At 38.3% G+C, this 22,261-nt stretch overlaps 1 long non-coding RNA gene across 1 annotated transcript; it reads left to right on the top strand.

Moving 5' to 3' along the window:
• Positions 1-456: 456 nt before the first annotated feature.
• Positions 457-17,240, top strand: LOC309631829. Its single transcript, XR_014246590.1, has 2 exons — positions 457-13,466; positions 13,779-17,240. It is a non-coding gene; the product is annotated as an uncharacterized lncRNA (long non-coding RNA).
• Positions 17,241-22,261: the final 5,021 nt, after the last annotated feature.

The following is a 22,261-nucleotide window of genomic DNA, read 5'->3' on the forward strand; positions in this document are numbered from 1 at the left end:
ACCCTCAAACCAATATCAGATATCTAGGAATAAATCAAAGAAGTGCAAGACCTATATGAAGGAAACATTTTAAAAACATTGAACAAGACCTAAACAAATAAGAGATAATAACACGTTCACAGATTGAAAGATTCCATACTGAAAGATGTCAAGCCTCCCCAAATTAATCTGTAGACCCAGGCAATTCCAGATAAATTTCAGTAGATTTCTGTGTGTGCGTGTGTGTGTGTGTGTGTGAGAAAGAGAGAGAGAAACTTAACGAGCTAATTTAAGTTTATGGAAGAGCAAAGACAAGTATATATGAGGAAGAGGAGGAAATAAAACAAGTATAGATGAGGAAGAGGAGGAAGAAGACTTGTGCAACCAGATATCAAGCTTTATTATAAAACCATAGTCGGGCTTCCCTAGTGGCGCAGTGGTTAAGAATCTGCCTGCCAACGCAGGGCACATGGGTTTGAGCCCTGGTCTGGGAAGATCCCACATGCCGCAGAGCGGCTAGGCCCGTGAGCCACAACTACTGAGCCTGCGCGTCTGGAGCCTGTGCTCTGCAATGGGAGAGGCCGCGACAGTGAGAGGCCCGCGCACCGCGATGAAGAGTGGTCCCCGCTTGCCGCAACTGGAGAAAGCCCTCGCACAGAAACGAAGACCCAACATAGCCAAAAATAAATAAATAAATAAATTTTAAAAAATAAAAAAATAAAAAATAAATAAAACCATAGTCATTAAGGCAGTATGGTATTGGATCAAGGATGCAATATACCAATAAAACAGAATGAAGAGCTCAGAGATGCGCCACGGCTTCAGTAGCGACAGCCGCTCCCAACGATAGGTCTGAGCCTCGCCAGCCCCTCCCCCAGGAGACCGATGCAGTCGGCCAACCCCTGATATTTAAAAAAAAAAAAAAAAAGAATAAAGAGCCCAGAAAGTCTCATCTGTACATGGAAGTTTGATTTACGTTGTCATGATGGCGATGCAGAGCAATGCCTAAAGGATGGTTTTCAATAATTGGTGCTGGGACAAATAGATTTCCATTTGGAAGAAAAAAAATGAAATTGGGCTCTTTACATTACACACCAAAATCAATTCCAGGTGGATATTAGACATAAATTTGAAAGGCAAAACAATAAAGCTTTTAGAAGATAAAATAGGAGCAAATATCCTTGACCTCAAGAGTAGGGGACAGACTTTTTTAATTAATCCAAAAGCACTAATTATAATAGAAAAACTGATAAATTGACTACATTAATATTTAAGACCTGGTTTCATCAAATGACACCATTAAAAGAGCTAAAAAGCAAGCCTCAGAATCAAATAAGAAATTACAGCATTATGCTGTACACCTTAAATTTATACAGAGCTGTATGTCAGTTATCGCTCAATAAAGCTGAAAAAAATTTACAGTATATAGAACCAAGAGAAGTCTTGTATCCAGGATATATAAAGAACTACAGTCATAAGAAAAAGAAATGAACAGGCAAATTACTGAGGAAGAAATCTAAATAACCAGTAAACCTGTGAAAAAGTGTCAATCTTATAAAAGAACAGGGAAATTTGAACCGCAGCAAGATAACACTACACCACCGACCAGAATGGCTAAAATGAAAGAGACTGACAATTACAAGTGTTCACTAGGAGTAGAGCAACAGGAATTTTTCACTTTACTATAGGGAGAGTAAATTAATAGAGCAGTTTGGAAACATTGTTGGCCTTATCTACTAAAGTACAGAGGCCTGTGTATGACTAAGAACACAGGCCTGTACATGACCAAGCATGTCACTTCCAGGTATATACCCTAAGAAAGGCTCATGTGCACCAAGATGCATGTGCAAGAATGTTAACAGCAGTATTGTTGTTATAGCTAAAAACTGTAAACAACCCAATGTCCTCTATCAACAACAAAATGGATAAATTGTCATATAATAATAGACATAGAATATAACAGAAATGAACAAACTACATGCAATAATATAGATGAATCTTAAAATACAATGTTAAGAAAAAGAAACCACTCTCAAAAGAATATATAATGTATTATTCCATTTTTATAAAGTTCAAAAACATGAATAAAGAATGCATACTTAGGTGCTGAAACAGTAAAGAAGAGGAAGGAAATAGTTACCATATAAAGGTTAACGGCTACCTCTTAAGACAGAAGGAACCCTATGGGGAGAGGATTGAGACTGGGAAGTCTCTTATGGTAGGGGGAGGGGGGAGAACACAAATATACAGAAAGCCACAGTAGAATGTGGTATCTGCTATATGTAGAGAAAAAACATTTCTATCTGAGTGGGAAAAGTCCACATGGTAGCCGGGCACAAAGGAGAAGAGGCAATACAGGTCATGTATACAAAACATGGGATAACCTGGATACAGATTACCTGAGCTGTCCAGTACAGTAGCCACTAGCCATATGTGGCTTTTGAGAGCTTGCAGTGTGGCTAGTCTGAATTGAGATGTGCCGTAAGTGTAATATACACACCAAATTTTGAAAATTTACTACAAAAAACATTAAATTTCTCTGATAGTTTTAAAATACCGATTATATGTTAACACGATAATATTTTGGATATATTGGTTAAATAAAATACATTATTAAAATTAATCCACTTGTTTCTTTTTACTTTTCAAATACAACTACAAAGAAAAATAAAACTGCATATGTGGCTTGCATTATATTCATATTGGACAATGCTTCTATAGAGATACATCAAACAAACAAACAGACAAACAGAAAGATAGGACAGAGCAAAAACTTAGAAGGCTTAAATGCCAAACTAAGAAACTTTTACTTAATTTGAGGAGCCACACAAAGTTTTAAGATGGGGAGATAATTATGTATTTGTCTGTGAGATTCTATTTTGTTATCTAATATGTTAAACCAATCTCCTCTATTAGATTATAAACACATTACTATCCACTGTTTCCAGACACTGGTAGAAGGCACTCGGTAAATATATGATGAATAAATAAATCTTCCTACTGGCCTCATACACAAATCTCTGGATGCCATATATATTTAATAACTGCTGTTTGATAGAGGTTTCCCTGGCCAAAAGATTCATCTATTGTTATTTTCAAGATTTCTCATCACCTCCATTCTATCCCACATCTGGGTAGACAAAGAGTAAATTAATTTGGAATGTTGAAGGTAATAATTATTATTATATTTTATAGCACTTTACAACTTAGAAATCTTTTTCTTAGATGCAGTGGGATGTATTGCCAAACTCCGCCCACTCATCTGTCAAAGGGAGACCTAGAGTCAAAAGAATGCAATCAGCTAAACTCTGGGCTAAACCTGTGGGGAAATGGTGGCTCTTTCCTGAGAGTTTGAAATATAGAGACCAGGAGGAGGGAGAGACACAGGTCAGAAATGAAGGGAGCCTCCCTGAAGGACGCTATGGTTGGGAAAGCCTAAAACTGGAAGCACCTTCCACTGGGCTTTGAGGGGTACATTCAAGTTAACAGAATCTTTGCTCTTCCTACATTGTGATATGTTTCTGTGATATACCTGACCCTTCGTGGACAGTTCTATTTTTCCACATAGTGGTCCAAGGGTTTGGTCTGGGGGAGTCTGACAGGCTAGGCAAGGGAGGCCCTAACCTGCCCTTCTCTGGGGTTTGGGAATGTGAGAGGAGCCTGCTAACCATAGGAAAAGCTCCTAATCAAAAGTGTAATAAAGGGGCTTTCCTGGTGGCGCAGTGGTTGAGAGTCTGCCTGCTGATGTGAGGGACGCGGGTTCAAGCCCTGGTCTGGGAGGATCCCACATGCCGCGGAGTAACTGGGCCCGTGTGCCACAACTACTGAGCCTGCACACCTAGAGCCCGTGCTCTGCAACAAGAGAGGCCGCGATAGTGAGAGGCCCACGCACCGCGATGAAGAGTGGCCCCTGCTCGCCGCAACTGGAGAAAGCCCTCGCACAGAAACGAAGACCCAACACAGCCAAAAATAAAAATAAATAAATAAATAAATTTTAAAAAAGAAAAAGTAATAAAGAGTTTGGACCAAGACAGGTTTTTTGTTTTTTGTTTTGTATACAATATATGTTTTTATTTAAGTATGTGTCTTTGTATATGTATATACACATATATATCATTTAACAGTATGTAGAAAAACCTATATCAAAATAAAAACAATGTTTAGTTTTTTTTTATTGTATATGGGAGTATAGTTGATTAATAATGTTGTGTTAGTTTCAGCTGTATAGCATAGTGATTCAGTTACACATATACATGTAACAATTCTTTTTCAAATTCTTTTCCCATTTAGGTTATTACAGAGTATTGAGCAGAGTCCCCTGTGCTGTATAGTAGTTCCTTGTTGGTTATCTATTTTAAATATAGCAGTGTGTACATGCAAGACAGGTATTTTAATTCTCTGCCGCTAAGCTATGTCCTGTGACCATTAACTGATTGCACAATGCAGGTTGCTCTTGCCAATGAATAAATACAGCCAAATCCAGCAAGAACTCATCATATCTTGCCTAATTCAAATTTAGACTTTCCTTTATAGAAAGCAGATCTTATTTATTTAAACTCCCAGATGTAAACTGCAAAAATGCAAAGATGAGCATTCAAATTATCAAGATCATAAAGACCATTATATCTCCTAGCAGGTGCTCACACGCAGGGAGATAGATTTTAACCAACCAAAAGGGCAAATATGTATCTTTTTTTTTTTTGCTAACTTGCCTAACCACAAAAATTACCTATATTTTGTTCATTATTATAAAATTCAGAATAATTACCCCATTAAAGTAAATGAATTGATGAATGCTATTGCATTCAAAGCTCATTACTATACATTTTTTCCACATAAGGAGCTAGATTTAGAAATTAAAGCCTCCGGATATTCTAAATTAGATTAAATGGATTCAATTTTTAATAACCATGTTTGATAAATCCCAAGGATTAAGCCACTTTCCTTGGCTATGACTTAGTTTACCCATTCATTAAAAAAATGTTTAGGTATCTCTCTACTTAACTCTTCCTCAAATAGATTATGAGATCTTGTCAATCAAGATGTATGACATTGCAAATTTAGAGAAAAGATGTGACACAGTGCAGAGTTGTATTAATATTTTGGTCTAAGCATTACCCAACTTTATTGCGTTTTAATTCTTACAATCCCAAGAGCTTTGTCTGTCATAAGTTCCACTTTAACATGTACTATAAAATTCACACATCCCAATACCTTCCCCATTGTACACTACTCAGATCAATCCTTTAGCAGAACAGATAGATGCAGCCTTAAAACGCTAGTCCCTGTCAGATCCATCTATTCCCACCCACATCCTGTCAGCCATCTCTCTCAGATTCCATAAAAAGTGAGAGGGAGGAAACAAAGAAAAAGACTTTAATGCAGGCATTAACTACAGTCTCTCCTCATTTCCTGCCTCCCTATTCCTATGGCTGATGATAACAAACAGGGCACACACTCCGTTATCATAAAAATAAACTTATCCATTCAATTATTCCATCAACAGGTATTTATGGAGCACCAACTTCCCACCTTTATACCCAGTGCCTTGGAGAACACACGGCAAGAACAAAACAGGCCCGTGATTGATGATTTTATGAGGAGGTTGGAAAAACAAGTTAACAAGGAAAGTCATTAAAGAGCAATATAGATATTACTAAATATGATACCAGTAATAAGTGTTATAGAAATTCAAGGTGATATAATGTTTATAATGTTCTTAACTCAGACCTGGTGGTAGATAAGTCCAATCATAAAAGGACATTATTAACTTTGGAACACTATTCTTCTGTTACTGTGACTGTTGGGAACACATAACCAAAGTGTTCTAAACAATGTGTAGAAACTATACGATCTGTGGGCAAAACACAGTAGCTGACATTTGTGTAATTTTCAAAACATTTTTGCATTATTTCTTCTAATTGTTATAACTCTCCGAGAGGTACACAGAGAGGATACTATCTCAATTTTTTTTGAGGAAACTAAGGCTCAGAGTAGGGACATGACAGGCCCAAGAAGACAAAGCCTGTAGGTGGCCAAGGCAAGATTAGAAATTAGGTCTTTTGATATCTCAACTAGGACCCTACCCTTACAATAATAGTACCAATCTGTTTTCAAGATACTTGTGAAATGGAATGAATAAAGAAAGAAGGCATTTCCCTCCCTTTTCCTGTGTATGGGATTAACCACAAGAAAGTCAGAGACTTTAGTTTTCTTTCCTACAGACTCTTAGCACCTACACCAATGCCTGGCTCCTATTAGGTATTCTCAGTAAACATTTGTTGAAGATGTCAACTCTAAACATTTTGGGGAAAGCTTGATTTGTTTAAAGCAGAGGTTCTCAGAGACTCATCTATAATTCAGCGCCTGGCTGTCTAAATATGGATGTTAAAACTATAGATCTCAGAGACCCATTTGTGGAAATTTTGATACAGGGGGTCTTGAGTGAGACCCAGGAATCAATGTTTTTAAAATGATCCTGTAATGATTCTAATGAGCCACTAGGTTTAGAAACCTCTGGTTTAAACCATCTTGTTTCTCTATTCCTCCCTCCCTCCATCTTAGTCTGTAGGGAGAAGCCAAAAAGCAGATGGGAAGAGAAAGGTAAAGATGAACAAACATGTGGCCCTAGAGACTGACCCTTAGGAGAGAAACTGCCCCAGGTCCCGATAGTTTTCCGGTTTTCAGTTGCAGTCCCTTATGAGCCTCGGTTCTCTTTCATTTATTTAAGTATTCATTCAGCAATGTGCCAGGTGCTGGGGAAATAGCAGCGAGCCATCAAAGTGCCTGCTCTCATGGACTGAGAGTCCAGTGAAAGCAATGAACAAACGGATGCTATGTCTGGAAATGATAAATGCTATGAGGAAAAGTAAAGCAAAATAAGAGGATGGAGAGTGGCAAGGGGGATGGCAACTATTTTATACAGGGTGGTCAGGGAAGGCCTGTCTGAATTGTTTCATGAGACGCCTCTGTATCCCTATAATAAATTTGCCTTGCCTGAAGCCAGCTTGATTGAAGGGATCAGTAGCGTTTCTTGACTGCAGACAACAGAAACTAACTCTAATTATCTTAAGGAAAAAAAGAAAATGTGTCAGGGGTTCAATGAATAGAAAAGAGGCTATAGAACCAAACTGAGAAGATGGATAGGGACTGAGGCATCGTTGGAATGTCCAGTGGCCCAACAATTGTCTTTTAACAAGGATAGGCTGGCCAGAACACCATTACCACTGCTATGCAACACTGCCAGCCTCTGAAGGTACCCTTAATGAATCTTAATGACCTCTTACCTTAGCATCGTTTGCTCCAGACTTAAGGCTCCAGGTAGGAGAAGCTGTAAGGTCAAGTCTAAGGCCACCTGCTCCAGCTGCAAAGTGTTAGGGAGGAAAGAACTCTCTTCTGGGGCAACCAAGGAGGGGAACACAGCATGGACTCCCCAAAAGCTGCCATCTCATGAGAGAGTCCCCAGGTGAAGGCCTTGGATACTACACTAACAAAAAAGGATGCAATTCCACTATAGTTTCTGTGTTTTGCAACTAAATTAGCCTTGACATACCCCCCCAGAGGAAGGCTGTAACCTAAGACCAAGTCTGAACACAGAGTGTAAAATTCTATCCTGTCCTTGGACATTTAATAAGCATTAACTAGGCCCAGTGCCAGGATGTTAAAGACCCAAATGTGAGAAAAAAAAGAAAAAAGATTCTTGACTTTATGATCCTTAAGGTCTAGATGGGGAGACAAAACACATAAAAAAGAAATTTCAAAATAAGATAGCATATGAAATGGGCCAAAAAAAAAAAAAAATGTTACTGCTAGTGCGAAGCAGTTCAATGTAGTGCTTTAAAACCCTTGCTCTGGGACTTCCCTGGTGGCGCAGTGGTTAAGAATCTGCCTGCCAGTGCAGGTGACACGGGTTCGATCCCTGGTCCGGGAAGATCCCACATGCTGTGGGGCAACTAAGCCCGTGCGCCACAACTACTGAGCCTCTGCTCTAGAGCCCGTGCGCTGCAACTACTGAGCCCACTTGCCTCAACTACTGAAACCCATGCACCTAGAGCCTGTGCTGTGCAACAAGAGAAGCCACCTCAATGAGAAGCCTGCGCACCGCAACAAAGAGTAGCCCCAGCGAGCAGCAATGAAGACCCAATGCAGCCAAAGATAATAAATAAATAGATTTGCCTTAAATAAATTAATTAATTAAATTTAAATAAATAAATAAATAAATAAAACTCTTGCTCTAAGGCTAGACTGCCTGTTTGAATCCTGCCTCCATCCCTTAGTAAGGGCAAAACCCTGGGAATGTTAGTTTCTCTGAGCCTCAATTTCCTCATTTGTAAAAATGTGGATAATAAACATACCTACCTTGTAGAGTTCTAGTGAAGATTAAACTGAGATAATCCATGTAAAACCCTTCATACCATGCCTAGTCAACACACAGTAAGCACCAATGCAGGTTAGCTAAGTTAATGGCTATTGTATCTCATCAGTATCAAGTGATGCCGTCAATTGCCGTCATTATTTTATAAATTACAATGAAAGAAAATCACTTCCCAATTGTCTCTGTGATTCTCTACCACTCTGTCAGTCTATACATCAATTACATCAATTACATTCAACACATGTGGTACCAATAATGCCTTTAACTCAGTTGAAGTGTTGACAATTTGAAAAGCTATGACCATAATTACTGATAATAACATCTATGTCATAACTGCCACCTGGCTGATGGTGAATGCAGACACATCCTGATTTCAGAGATGTTAATGTGTAAAAAAAATGGGTGTCTTAGAATTTTTTTAATTATTACAATTTATAAAATTCTAAGGGACTCAGAAGAAGCCAGGAGTTTGTTCAGGAGCTCAAACTCTGCAGTTTTATAAACCAAAAGGACAAAAAAGCAATAGTTTTGACAGACGTTTGCAATGAATCATCTTTGTTGCTGTAAACTTGTAGAAAACTGTTAAATTGTTACCATAGTGAATAGTAAAAGGAAAGCATTTTCAGAACTACCAGGCCAAACTGATGTGCAGAGAAATTTTCTCAGAATCCAAGAACTATAAAGGTGTAAGGGAATCATGCGACACTTGACTCTATTCCTTCTACATCACCCTGACATTTAAAGGTCATCCAATCTTTTTAAAAAATTCCTCCAGTGATAGTAAACTCAAAACTTTCCAAGGAAGTTTATATCATTTTAGGGAAATTCTGCTCAAAGTTCTTCTGCATATTAAAAAAAAAAAAAATCTTACTTCTGTGCCAACTACCTCTTGGCCGTAGTCCTATCCTTTAGGCCCATACCCTCAAACATAATCACTCTTCATTCCACCTCAAGTGCCCTCCCAACAGCCTTCTCCTCACCTCCCCACCCCTCTTGGCCACATCTTCTCTTTTCCAAGGTCCATCAATTCTGAGGGTCAACAGTAAGAGCTGAGCTCAGCTGTGTGATTCTTCTTCCAGGCATACTTGGAATCACACAGCTGTGATCATCTGGCAGCTCTACTGGGCTGGATGGTCTAAGATGGCTTCACTCATGTGTCTAGTAGTTGTCCTGGCTGTCAGCTCCAGGTCTGTCCACACAGTCTCTCGTCCCCAAGGTGTCTAGACTACTTTACAAATAGCGTCAGGACAGCAAGAAAGCGAGAGCAGAAACTGCAAGGACTTTTAAAACCTAGGCTCAGAACTCCCATAATGACGGCTCTCCCACATTCTCTTGGCCAAAATGAGAAACAAGCCAGCTCAGACTAAAGGTGGTAGATAAACAGACTTCACTTCTTGCTAGGAGGAGAAGCAAAGTCACAATGCAAACAGGTGTGTATACCAGCAGGTGCTTATTGTTTTATTTGCATTATCTCACTTTCCTCAACTATGTATGGAGTAGGCACTATTATTATTTCATGTTAGATATGAGTATGGCTCATACACTGATAAGGTGGGACTTCATAAGTCATAATTGGAAAAACTACTGTCTTTCTTTTCTCCACTTTCCATTCAAACCGGTTCTGTAGGGATGAAATCTAAGGCAAATCCTGTGACTTTTGTGGTCACCTTTAGAAAATAAGAAGTCTGCTTTTTAGCCTTCTGAAACAGTCTTACCTCAGTAAATAAAATATCCAGTGCCACATAAAACTGACTTCCAACTTTTCACTTTGCAATCATTATGACACTAATTGATCCAGACAAGAATCATCAGTGGATGCTAAATATAGTTGGTGAAAGTTTGATGAGGAGAAGGAGATTTATAGTGTCTCAAAATATCTCCCTTCATGGCTTCCCTGGTGGCGCAGTGGTTGAGAATCTGCCTGCCAATGCAGGGGACACGGGTTCGAGCCCTGGTCTGGGAAGATCCCACATGCCGCGGAGCAACTAGGCCCGTGAGCCACGACTACTGAGCCTGCGCGTCTGGAGCCTGTGCTCCGCAACAAGAGAGGCCGCGACAGTGAGTGGCCCCCGCTCGCCGGAACTAGAGAAAGCCTTCGCACAGAAACGAAGACCCAACACAGCCAAAAATATATAAATAAATAAATAAATTTATTAAAAAAAAAAAAATCTCCCTTCAAAATAGTTACTCATTACAAGTGGGAAAATTGTCACTTTATAGTGGAGAAATCTGGCAGACACCACCTTATGTAAGCGATCAAAGTTAACATGAACAACAATGGGACAAACTGACACCATGTGCCTCTTGATGTGGTGTATGAAGAAGAGCACAGCATCAGTTGTGAAACATTCCTGCTAAGAATGCAAATTTTTCAACTAATCATGAGGAAATGTCCAATAAACTCAAATTGAGGGATGTTATGCAAAATAAATGGCCTATAACCTTAAAAGTGTCAAGGTCATGAAAGACAAAAACTGCTGAAGAACTGGCCAGATTAAGGGAGAATAAAGACACATGAAATGAAATGTAATGCCTGAGAGGGACCCACATTGGGGGTAAGACCTCACAGGATACTGACAATGACTGTTCTCTCCAACATCCTCTTCTAATTACCAGCCTTCCCCTTGGGATAGGGGTATGGTCAGCTAAGGTTGGGAAATCTGCTCAACCACCTCCTCTCCAACTCCTGATTTGGTGATCTTATCCATCATTTTGGAATTTGGGATAGTTGGTAACATTTTGGGGGGACTCATTTAAAATGGAAACAAGAAGCCCTATTTTAAAATACCATTGTGTGAGGAAACTAAGACTTAAAAGTTTAAGTAACTTGTCCTAGGCCACGGATAATAAAAAGGAGAGCTGGGATTCAAAAATTAGTATCAAATTTATGCTTACAAATTTTACCTTAGTAGCTTTGGCCTGTTGTTCTGGGCTGTTGTATCTTTTTAGATCCTGATTAAGTTGTTTAAGAAATTTGCTCTACCTGCTAATAATTATTTATCAAGTGCCTACTGTGATGTGCCTTACATACATTGTCTCAGTTTATCTTGTATAACTGTAACATGTAGCTATTATTCCCATTTAAAAGATGAGAAAATTGAGGTTGAGAGAAGTTAAATGACATGCCCAAGATCTCACAGCTGGTGAGGTGTAAAGCCAAGATTCAGAGCCATGTGTATCTCCACTCCAAACTCATGCTCATATCCAAAATGCTATTCACCTCCCCACATTCACTATATACATTTATCTCCAGCTTTTACCTTACCTCTTTGACAAAGGATTTGAAACAATTTTTAGTGAAATATAATACAAGGATGCATATCAGCCACAAAGTACAAGGGAGAAAAACACTCAACTCAGGAGTGGGAAATCAGTGGCCAGTTGAGATGATGAAGGTAAAGAAGATGATTATACCAAAACAAAAAACAAAACAAACAAAACAACAAAGAGAAGAAATTCAAAAGGAATACAAAAGGGTTCTGAGTTTTCTGGAAGAGAAGGTGGAAAGGAAAATCACCATGAATCCCATAGCTCTCACGGTAAGGTAAGGAGAAGAAATGGCAACAGTCTTACCAGATCATAAGGGGGTGTGTGTCCAGTTATCTGTTATTGCTTAACAGATCACCCAAAAACTTAGTGGTTTTAAACAACAACCACTTTATTAACTCTTAGGATTCTGTGGGTCGGCTAGGCTCATCACCTGGGTGGTTCTGGTGTTCTACATCTGGGGGCTCAGTTGGCCTAGAGAGATTCCAGATGATTCACTCATAATTCTGACACCCTGTCAGGCAGCTGAGAAAATGACTCAGCTGGGATTCTGGAAGGGCTGGGGCTCTCTTTCTATCCATGTAGTCTCGGAGCCTCTGCCTCTCCCTCTCCATCGATCTTCTCCACTTGGTCTCTTCACGTGGCCTCTTCAGCAGGGTAACTGGACTTCTGACATGGGGGCTCAGAGCTCCCCAAAGAAGCATTTCAAAAAACTAGAGGTGGAAGCTGCCAGCCTTCTTAAAGGGTAGGCCTGGGATTAGCACAGTGTCACTTTTGACATATTCTATTTGTTAACACAAGTACCAGGCAAGCCGGATTCATTGTGGGAGGGTCTACTACACAAACATGTGAATATCAGAAAGCATGGTTCATCGGAGCCTTTCTATGGAGAACGACTACCACTAAGGGAGATCTACTTTTTTTTCCTAGCACTTAACTGTAATGTGAAATAATTATATATACTTTTTTTTTTTTTTTTTTTTTTTGGCTGCGCCTCGGCATGTGGGATCTTAGTTCCCCGACCAGGGATTGAACCCACACCCCCTGCATTGGGAGTGCAGAGTCTTAACCACTGGACTGCCAGGGAAGTCCCTTATGTATACTTTTATAGACATTTTATAAAAAATACAAAGGTATACTACCTTCGAGCATGACTTTTTATATGACTCCTAAGAAAGTCAAAATATAATGTAAAATGAGAGAAAAGGTATGTATTTCCGACAGAACCCAGGGTAATACACTCCAAACATATTGCTTTATGATAATTTGATTGATATAGGGGTAAAACTTATGGAATTTATAGAAATGAATGTTTAACATTTCTCCCAGGTTATGCCACTTAAATACCTATTGTTTCAACAGGAAATATTTTTTGCAGATAGGAAACAGCTAATAATTGAAAAACTAAGATGACTGTCCCAATGCCCTCCAGCCAAAAGATCATCAGAAACCTATGGTCGAACAATATTAGATGACATCATGAGACAGAAGCAATTATGATTAGTTATCTTAATAAGCCTTATCTAGATGTAGAGAAGACTAGAATGAGGCTAAAGCTGTATTGGTAAAGAAGCAGCAAACACTCATATTTTACCAGGATAGGGAGATGTTTGGTCATTTTTGTGATTTGGACAATGTACATGTTTTGTCTGTGTTCAGATATGATTAAGAAGTGGTCTTGTTTTAGTTGCCATATGATCCAGCAACCCCACTCCTGAGCATGTATCCGGAGAAAACTCTGATTCGAAAATATACATGCACCCCAATGTTCATAGCAGCACTATTTACAATAGCCAAGACATGGAAACAACCTAAATATCCATCGACAGATGAATGGATAAAGAAGGTGTGGTAGGGGCTTCCCTGGTGGCGCAGTGGTTAGGAATCCGCCTGCCAATGCAGAGGACACGGGTTCGTGCCCCGGTCTGGGAAGATCCCACATGCTGCAGAGCGGCTAGGCCCGTGAGCCACAACTACTGAGCCTGCGCGTCTGGAGCCTGTGCTCCGCAACAAGAGAGGCCGCGATAGTGAGAGGCCCGTGCACCGCGATGAAGAGTGGCCCCCGCTCGCCGCAACTGGAGAAAGCCCTTGCACAGAAACAAAGACCCAACACAGCCAAAAATAAATAAATAAATAAATAAATTTTTAAAAAAAAAAGGTGTGGTAGATGTATACAATGGAATACTACTCAAGCATAAAAAAGAATAAAATAATGCCATTTGCGGCAACATGGATGAACGTAGAAATTGTCATATTGAGTGAAGTCAGACAGAAAAAGACAAATATCACATGATATTACTTATATGTGGAATGTAAAATATGATACAAATGAACTTACTTAGAAACAGGCTCACAGACATAGAAAACAAACTTATGATTACCAAAGGGGAAAGGGGGAGGGGGAGGGATAAATTAGGAGTTTGGGATTAGCAGATACAAACTACTATATATAAAATAGATAAACAACAAGCTCCTACTGTATGGCATGGGGAACTACATTCAATATCCCATAATAAACCATAATGGAAGAGAATATATATATATACATATATATGTATAACTGAATCACTTTGCTGTACAGAAGGAACTAACACAACATTGTAAATGAATTATTCTTCAATAAAATAAATAAATAAAAACAATAATAAAACCTAAAAAAAGAAATGGTCTTGTTTTGTTTTGATTTATCACAATCACATAGTAGTCTTATCTGATGTGAGTGTTGTATGAAATTATTTATGTTCATCAGGAAAACACCAAGGCCTGGCTGTGCCAGGCCGGCTTACAGCAACAGCAGGTGCTGATAGTACTAACATCATAAGCTGATAGTACCAAACCAGGGCCTCTCTTCCTGTCTCAACTATAATAGCAAAAAAACAAAACAAAAAAAAAACTACTCTTTCTTAATGTCTAATTACAAGGGACAGATAAAAATAAGTTATGAAATTGTGCATCCATATAATGGAATACAATGCAGCCATTAAAATGATGTAATGAAAGAATATTTAATGACATATAAAGATATTCTCAATACACTGTTAAATTCTCAATACACTGTTAAGTGAAAAGACTGATTACAAACCAGTACTTAGAGTGTAATGATAGTTTGGTAATTATATACACATATGCATAGAAAAAAGATTAAGAGAACATAAACAGCAGTATTAAAATTGGCATATCTGGCTGCCGAGATTATGGACAAATGTTATTTTCCAAAGTTTCTCAATGCAGGTGTATTACTTTTACAATGGGAAAGGACTGTTTTGTCGTTATTGCTGTTGTTGTTTAACAAGGCTCACAACATGAGTGAACACTCAGAAGCAGGAGTCATGGTGAGACGGCAAGGACCTTGAAGAGCCTCAGGAATGAGCATTTAGGGAGCAAGATTTACATTCCAGTATGCAAATTAAGAATGCTGACTCGTATTTCACTCCAGGTGGGGGTAAAAAAATAGCTTTGGATTTGCTCAAAAGGTTTGGCTCAAAGTCCTAGATTTCTGCATCATTAAGCAAAGAATAAGTGACCAATTACTTTCTGCCAGGCACTGTTCTAAGCACTCTGCATATATTAAATCAACTAATCTTTAAAGTAACCCTAAGACATAAGGTTTATAATTATTCCCATTTTACAGATGAGAAAACTCATAGAGATCAAATAACTTTCCCAGTGTCCTACAGCTAAAAAGTGGCAGATCAGCATTTAAATCCAGACCTTCTATTTCTAGAATCTGTGTTCTCAAGTTCTGCTTGAAAGATGATGATGGCAGAATTTAAACGTATTAGTCATAAATTCATATAAATATTCCTGTACTCTCCTTAGACTTTTAAAAATCTATATGGCATCCCAATGGGCCAGCCCTAAATTTCTTAAGCCAGGCAACTGACAAAAATGTTAGGCAGCCTCAAGGATAGAGCCTGGAAGATTTAGATGGAAACCTAAGTAGTAGAGTTAATGTGCAATGTTGTGTTAGTTTTTGGTACACAGCAAAGTGATTCAGTTATACATAAACACATATATATTCAGTTATATATATACGTATTCTTTTTCATATTATTTTCCATTATGAGTAACCATTATTCTTATCTCTATCCTCATATACCATAATGATATACCATCATGTTCAAAAATTATAATGCATATGATAAATTATTATAACAAAAAATATTACAAAGTATTCATTTTACCATATAAATAGTTGTCAGTTATATTGCCATTTTCATTATCTACATTTCTAGAGAAACATAGGTCCCTAGAATATTCCTTAAGTTTTTCTTCCAAATTTTCAATGCTTGGATATTACAAAGAAAACCAAAACTGGAAGTATGCTAATCGATTTGTTCAGATCGCTCTTCAGTTGAACTACATCTTAATCTATCATGGCCAGAAAACATGTTCTATGGAAATTAGTTTGATGGTTATTTGTACAGGAATCTTCTTATTTATGAAATTTATATAAAACCTTTGTTTCTTTGCTCTAATTTCTTTATATTTTATTGAATGACATCTTTGTTAAAAACCTTTTGATTTAGAAAAACTATTTTCTCTAAAATTAAAAAATTAATTATTTTCAAAAATGAAACTTAGCTAAGTAAGGGGTTTTTTGTAAAGCTTTTGCTAATATTAGTAATAACAGTGAACAGTTTATACCAAATCACTGTGGCCAGTACAACTTCAAAATAAATTTCATTTTCCTGCAAAGGCCACAGTTGCTCTTTGCTCAAAATCTATTATTTTGTTTAACTTTTCTAATGCATCTTGTATCTTGTCTAAATTAAATGCAATTAGTTTGACAAAATTTAGGAAGCATTTTCCTCATGTGGTCAAGAGTGATTTTGTATATGCTTCATCAAGATGTTCAACGTTTGGGCAGATCCAGAATGTTGTAGGTGATCTTTGATATGTTCCAAAGAATATGACTGCTGTTGACATGATTAACAGATTTGAACAAAGTTCAGAAGTGGTTTCATGAATGTTTCCAGATTGGGGCTAAATTATGGCATGTGCACTTTATTTTTACAGGACCTTTATCATAGGCTTTATCATGCATGGAGGGGATCACAGTCATAGACTTACACCACTAGTGCCACATGGTACATCTATTAACATAGGATTTACTGGTAGAGCATACACAGTCCCCTGAACTCTCACTACCCCACAGCACAGGCCTGGCATAGGTGTTCTCAGCGCACCTTGGTCAAAGTCCCTGGCACCTGTCTGAGGCAAGGGGTTAGTCGGCACAAACGCCACAAACAGAACTCAAGGAGAAAGGACTCTGCCCCGTCTCTGCGTTACATATTTATCAAGTGGAGTAAGAGAGTGTAGGGAATATCTAGTTTCTCCAAGAAACAAGAATATATCAAGGGATTTGGAGCCCAGGAAGAGTGTTAAGGAGTGTGTAAACCTAAGGCTGAGGTGTTATACTGACGGCCTTGAGAAGAGCCTTGAAGCTCTACCTGTAGGAACACTGGCACCGGCGGCAGCCTAATCGTCCCTCTGCAAACAGGCTCAGTCCCTCTGAGCCAGCCCTCTGCTAACCTACCAAATGAGGGAAAGAAACATACCTCCAGGACCATCCAGATTTGTTTCTTTTTTTTTTTTTAGCTTGTTCTTTTTTTTTTTTAACATCTTTATTGTAGTATAATTGCTGTACATTGTTGTGTTAGTTTCTGCCAGATTTGTTTCTTAGCAGACCTGCCTTCAGCAATCTTTTCAATCAATGCTTAAAATTGAAAAATGTTTTTTTAGTTCTTTACTTAAGCCAAAAGCCTATACTTTTTTATATCGGGGTAATACTAATGGAACATTCCTTAATTTTCCACTTTTTTTTTTTTTGGTAGTTCAAATGTGCGTGCATATAAAATTATTCAACATGACTTTGTACAACCTAGTTGAAGTTGATAATACAAAGATCTGGGGTATTTTATATTTGTTTTCCTCTCTCGCTTTGCTAACCACCAAATTAATAATCTTATATTTAATTTTCCATCCTAGATAGTGATCATTATCTGTCTTAAATTTTGAGCCATTCTAGCTTCAACTTTCAAAATCATTTATTCTAAATCTAGAAATGTTCCACTATTCTCTGAAATGTTGTGCTGTTAAAATAATGTTACTTTAAGAGTATTGTAATAACGTCCTACATCAGTGTTTACTTCTGATGGTGAAGCTATCATCATTTGCTGTTTATTCAGCCTTTTTTTTTTCCAGTTCCAGTAATAGCATGTGTGTTTTTGTATGTGTCAGTGACATTTCTGTTCTTTTATTCAGGAACCTAAATATTTCCAGTCACAAATACCTTCATTAGTCAAAGCTGACCTTGAAAATTGGTTGTGAGATGCCTTACAGTATAAAAACACACATAGCCTTAAACTTAAAGTACAGGGACTTCCCTGGTAGTCCAGTGGGTAAGACTCCGTGGTCCCAATGCAGGCAGCCCAGGTTCAATCCCCGGTCGGGGAACTAGATCTCGCATACGTGCCACAAGCTGCAACGAAGATCCTGCTTCCAACAACTAAGACCCAATGCAGCCTAAATAAATTAAAAAAAAAAAAAAAAAAGCATAACTCTTTAAACTTAAAATATAAAATACTATTTCTAGAGTTTCTAAATTTCAATTGAAAGCATTTTGGTATAAAATGAATTACTAAATTTTTTGCTAAGTGAAAATAGAAATGAAAAATTATAATGAAATTATATCCATTTCAAACAGAAGAGTGTGATTATCTAGGATCATTTTTCAGGATCATTGCTCAACAAACATTGAAAAGCCTCAGGCTTTTTCTTGATCATTCAACCTGTTGATTTCATGTATAATTCTCTATTCATTTGAATTGCTTTAGCTAGTCATTAAATCTTCATTAATAAAGAATGTGAAATTTCAGAGATTCATTTGGCCTGTTAAGCTGTGAATCTGAAGACAATAATTTTCTTCCTAGCTTCATTGCATGGATCAGTTATCAAATCTCCACTAAATAAAAGATTGTAATCTCCTATTCAAGAATCTCATGGGGGTCATTCTCAACAGAAGTCCTCCTGCTTTCATTGTTTCCAATTTTTAAAAATTTAAGCAGACTGCCTCTCTCAAAGACTTTCTTTTCTTTTCAGCTCTTTTTTTTGTTTTTGAACTCCACTTTTATATTTTCTATATTTATAATGACCTTGACTTATATTCATTCTCAAGGGTCCAGATTTAAAAATAATCTGTAATATATTGACTTTACACAACTTAAATGTATTTTCTTTTTAAAAGTAAACTAAAATACATGTAAAAGTAAAAATTAAAATGAAACTTCATGTATGTTTTTCAAAAAAGTATTTTTCTTCTAAAATATTCAGACGTATTTAGTACATTAAAAGGCAATATATAAATTACAATTAATGGATATCAGAGTATTCAGTCAAAAAATGTTTAAATAAAGCTGAATTTTAAATTCAGTTTTCTAAAACTTTAACTAAATCTTTTAACATATTTTTATAAAAATAAAACTATTCATAATTCTAATATTCGGTGTCCATTTAGTTGCCAATGTAAAGAATCAGTTTTCTATTTTACACATGGTATGTCTAAACCACACATTTAGTAATATGAATTGTTCGCTATTACAAATGTTCCTCAGCTGCTATATTTATCTGTTGCAAACACAGTGCTAATGTATGACAAACTACAAGTTGGAATACGGAGAAGCAAAGAAAGGGATGCTCAGCGCTACTGGGAAAGGACACTGCATTATGCAAGAATCTATTGCATTGTAGCATCTGAGAGTAAGGATTTGATAAGTAAGTAATTTGTCTCCTCCCTTACCTAAGCATTTTTTGCCACTCAGGTGCTCCCAGGCCTCCATGTCCATCTCCAAAGTTGGCCCAGTACACCCTACAGATCTTCACAATAGTCTAATTCAGTGCCACCTTTTAATCTTATTTATTTATTTTTTTGGCCATACCACGCTTAGTTCCCCAACCAGGAATGGAACCCGGGCCCTCGGCAGTGAAAGCACCAAGTCCTAACCACCGGACCGCCAGGGAATTCCCTCAGTGCCACCTTTTTAAAGGACATAGGACAAGATATGTGGATGCATTTCCCTGGAGCCTGAATATCATTAGTCACAAAAGAGGGTATGTAGGTTACAGGTCAGGCCCTGCCGCCCTAAGTACCAAGTCAGAGACCAAGGTGCCCATATGTACTTTAAGAAATGTACTTTTTGTATCTACGTGATATTTGAAGACTTCTAAAGTGCAGGGTCCACAGCAGAGGCCCCTCTTGCTCACACCTAAGGTCCTGCCCCTATGTTGCTTCGTATTCTTTGCTACAAACAAAACCATGATAAACTTTCTCATTTCCATCTCCTTAAGGATCTGTGAGGAGTTTCTGTGGAATACATACTCAGGAGTCAAACTGTTGGATTATAAAGTATACCATATTTTTGGGCTTCCCTGGTGGCACAGTGGTTAAGAATCCACCTGCCAACGCAGGGGACACGGGTTCAAGCCCTGGTAAGGGAAGATCCCACATGCCACGAAGCAACTAAGTCCGTGCACCACAACTACTGAGCCTGCGCTCTAGAGCCAGCGCGCCGCAACTACTGAAGCCTGCGTGCCACAACTATTGAGCCCATGCGCCTCAACTACTGAAGCCCACGTGTTCTCGGACCCGCGAACCACAAGTACTGAGCCTGCTTGCTGCAACTACTGAAGCCTGTGTGCCTAGAGCTCATGCTCTGCAACAAGAGAAGCCACTGCAATGAGAAGCCCACGCACCGCAACAAAGAGTAGCCCCTGCTCCCCGCAACTAGAGAAAGCCCACGCGCAGCAACGAAGACCCAACACAGCCAAATAAATAAATAAATAAAATTTAAAAAAATAAACTAAAATAAATTAAAAAATAAAACTGTTCTAGGCATTGGGGAACCCAAAGACAAATGGGGCATAATCCCCTACACTCAAAGACCTTGGAGTCTGGAAGACGTGATGAGACACCTATTCCAAAGCCTTGCAAAAGTCAAGATTACTCTCATTTTCATTTCTTCTTCTACAAATTCATTAATATTGTCAAAAGAAAGGAAGTTAATCTGAAAATACATGTCTCTAGCAAACTCTCACTTCTAATGATGTGTTTACTCTGTAAGAGCACATAAACAATACCTTAAAAAATCCTTTCCTGAGTCTTGCCCAGGATCAAATTAGGTGTGGGTTCTCCACCTTCTCCTTTTGGAAAATTGCCTCTGTATTCACCAATATCCAATCTTGATTTCATTCCCCCTGATTTTCAAAATAACATTTGTTCAACCACTCATTCTGGGCTGTCTGAGTATGCTGGACATAATTCACGTAGTCCAGATGATTGAAATTATTTAGATCTCTGCACAACTTAGATACTCTCATTCTTCTAACCCACTTTGGTTTAACCATTTTCAGTATGAAGAGCATTCTCCTTGACATAGAAGACAGACTCAGAGCTCTGCTCACTCTGTCACTTGTTCACATTACACAGCTGACCCCACGCATCACCTACAAGCAACGATTTTCTTTTTCATGGGCAGTAGAGTGGCTAACAGCCAGTGACAACTGTTTTGAGGAAAGACCTGTGCCCTTTCCAAATGGAGAAGGTGCTATTCCATGTAAGAGAGAGAATTTGAAGCATCTTTAAATCCCCTGCTTACACATCCCCTTGGGTTAGAAATTCTAGTTGTTTTGTTCTTGATATAGTTGCCTGTAAAAAAACACATTGAGAGGATCTATTTTCTGTGTATCTCAAACAAGATTAAGAAAGTTATTGTGATTGAATGTTGCCATGAACTCACAATTTCTCCCCTTGGGAAAGTTGTAAAAGGAGGACAAATCCTTCTCCCTGCTCCCTTCAAACTTTGCTGATAATAGCTCAGCTGTCCCCGTGGGTGTCCATGACATGGGCTGTGGGCAAAACCCATCAGGGACCACTTGCAGCCAGTTCCAGGCCCAGAGCCATGAATACTATGAAAGAATCCAGACTTCAGCAGGAATCTGAGTACTTGATGGGTAATGTCTAGATATCGCTTTGCTTTTTATTTGCCAAGGAATTAAGGGGACATGAACCCTGCTAATTAGTCTTTGTTATTTCCATCCTTTAGTCTCTGTCTCACAGCAATCGAGGGAACTGAGATGTGTTCCTGTCCAAGAGGGCAGGCAAACCCAATTTGGGTAGTTCTTAAAACTCTGGTAGGAAATATTAAAGCAACTAATTGTTCCAAAACCATATGTTTTTTCCATCCTGTATATAACTTTGATATTTTAGATGAAATATAGCCTTATTTTGACACCATAGATAAATCTTGCCATTAAAAATTTGTGCTACAGGACTTCCCTGGCGGTCCAGTGGTTAAGACTCCACGCTTCCACTGCAGGGGGCGCGAGTTCAATCCCTGGTCAGGGAAGTTCTGCATGCCGTGCAGTGCGGCCAAAAAAAAAAAAGGAAAGGAAAAAAAAAATCTGTGCTGTATATTGTATGATTTGATTTATATGAAATGCCCAGGATAGGCAAACCCATAGAGACAGAAAGTAGATTAATGGTTGTTAGAGAATGAAGGGAAGGGAAAATGGGACATGACTACTAAATGGGTATGGGGTGGCTTCTTTTTGGGGTGATACAAATATTCTGGAGTTAGATAG

This window comes from Balaenoptera borealis (genome assembly GCF_965194805.1).
Source record: "Balaenoptera borealis genome assembly, chromosome: 7".
Lineage (NCBI taxonomy): Eukaryota > Metazoa > Chordata > Mammalia > Artiodactyla > Balaenopteridae > Balaenoptera > Balaenoptera borealis.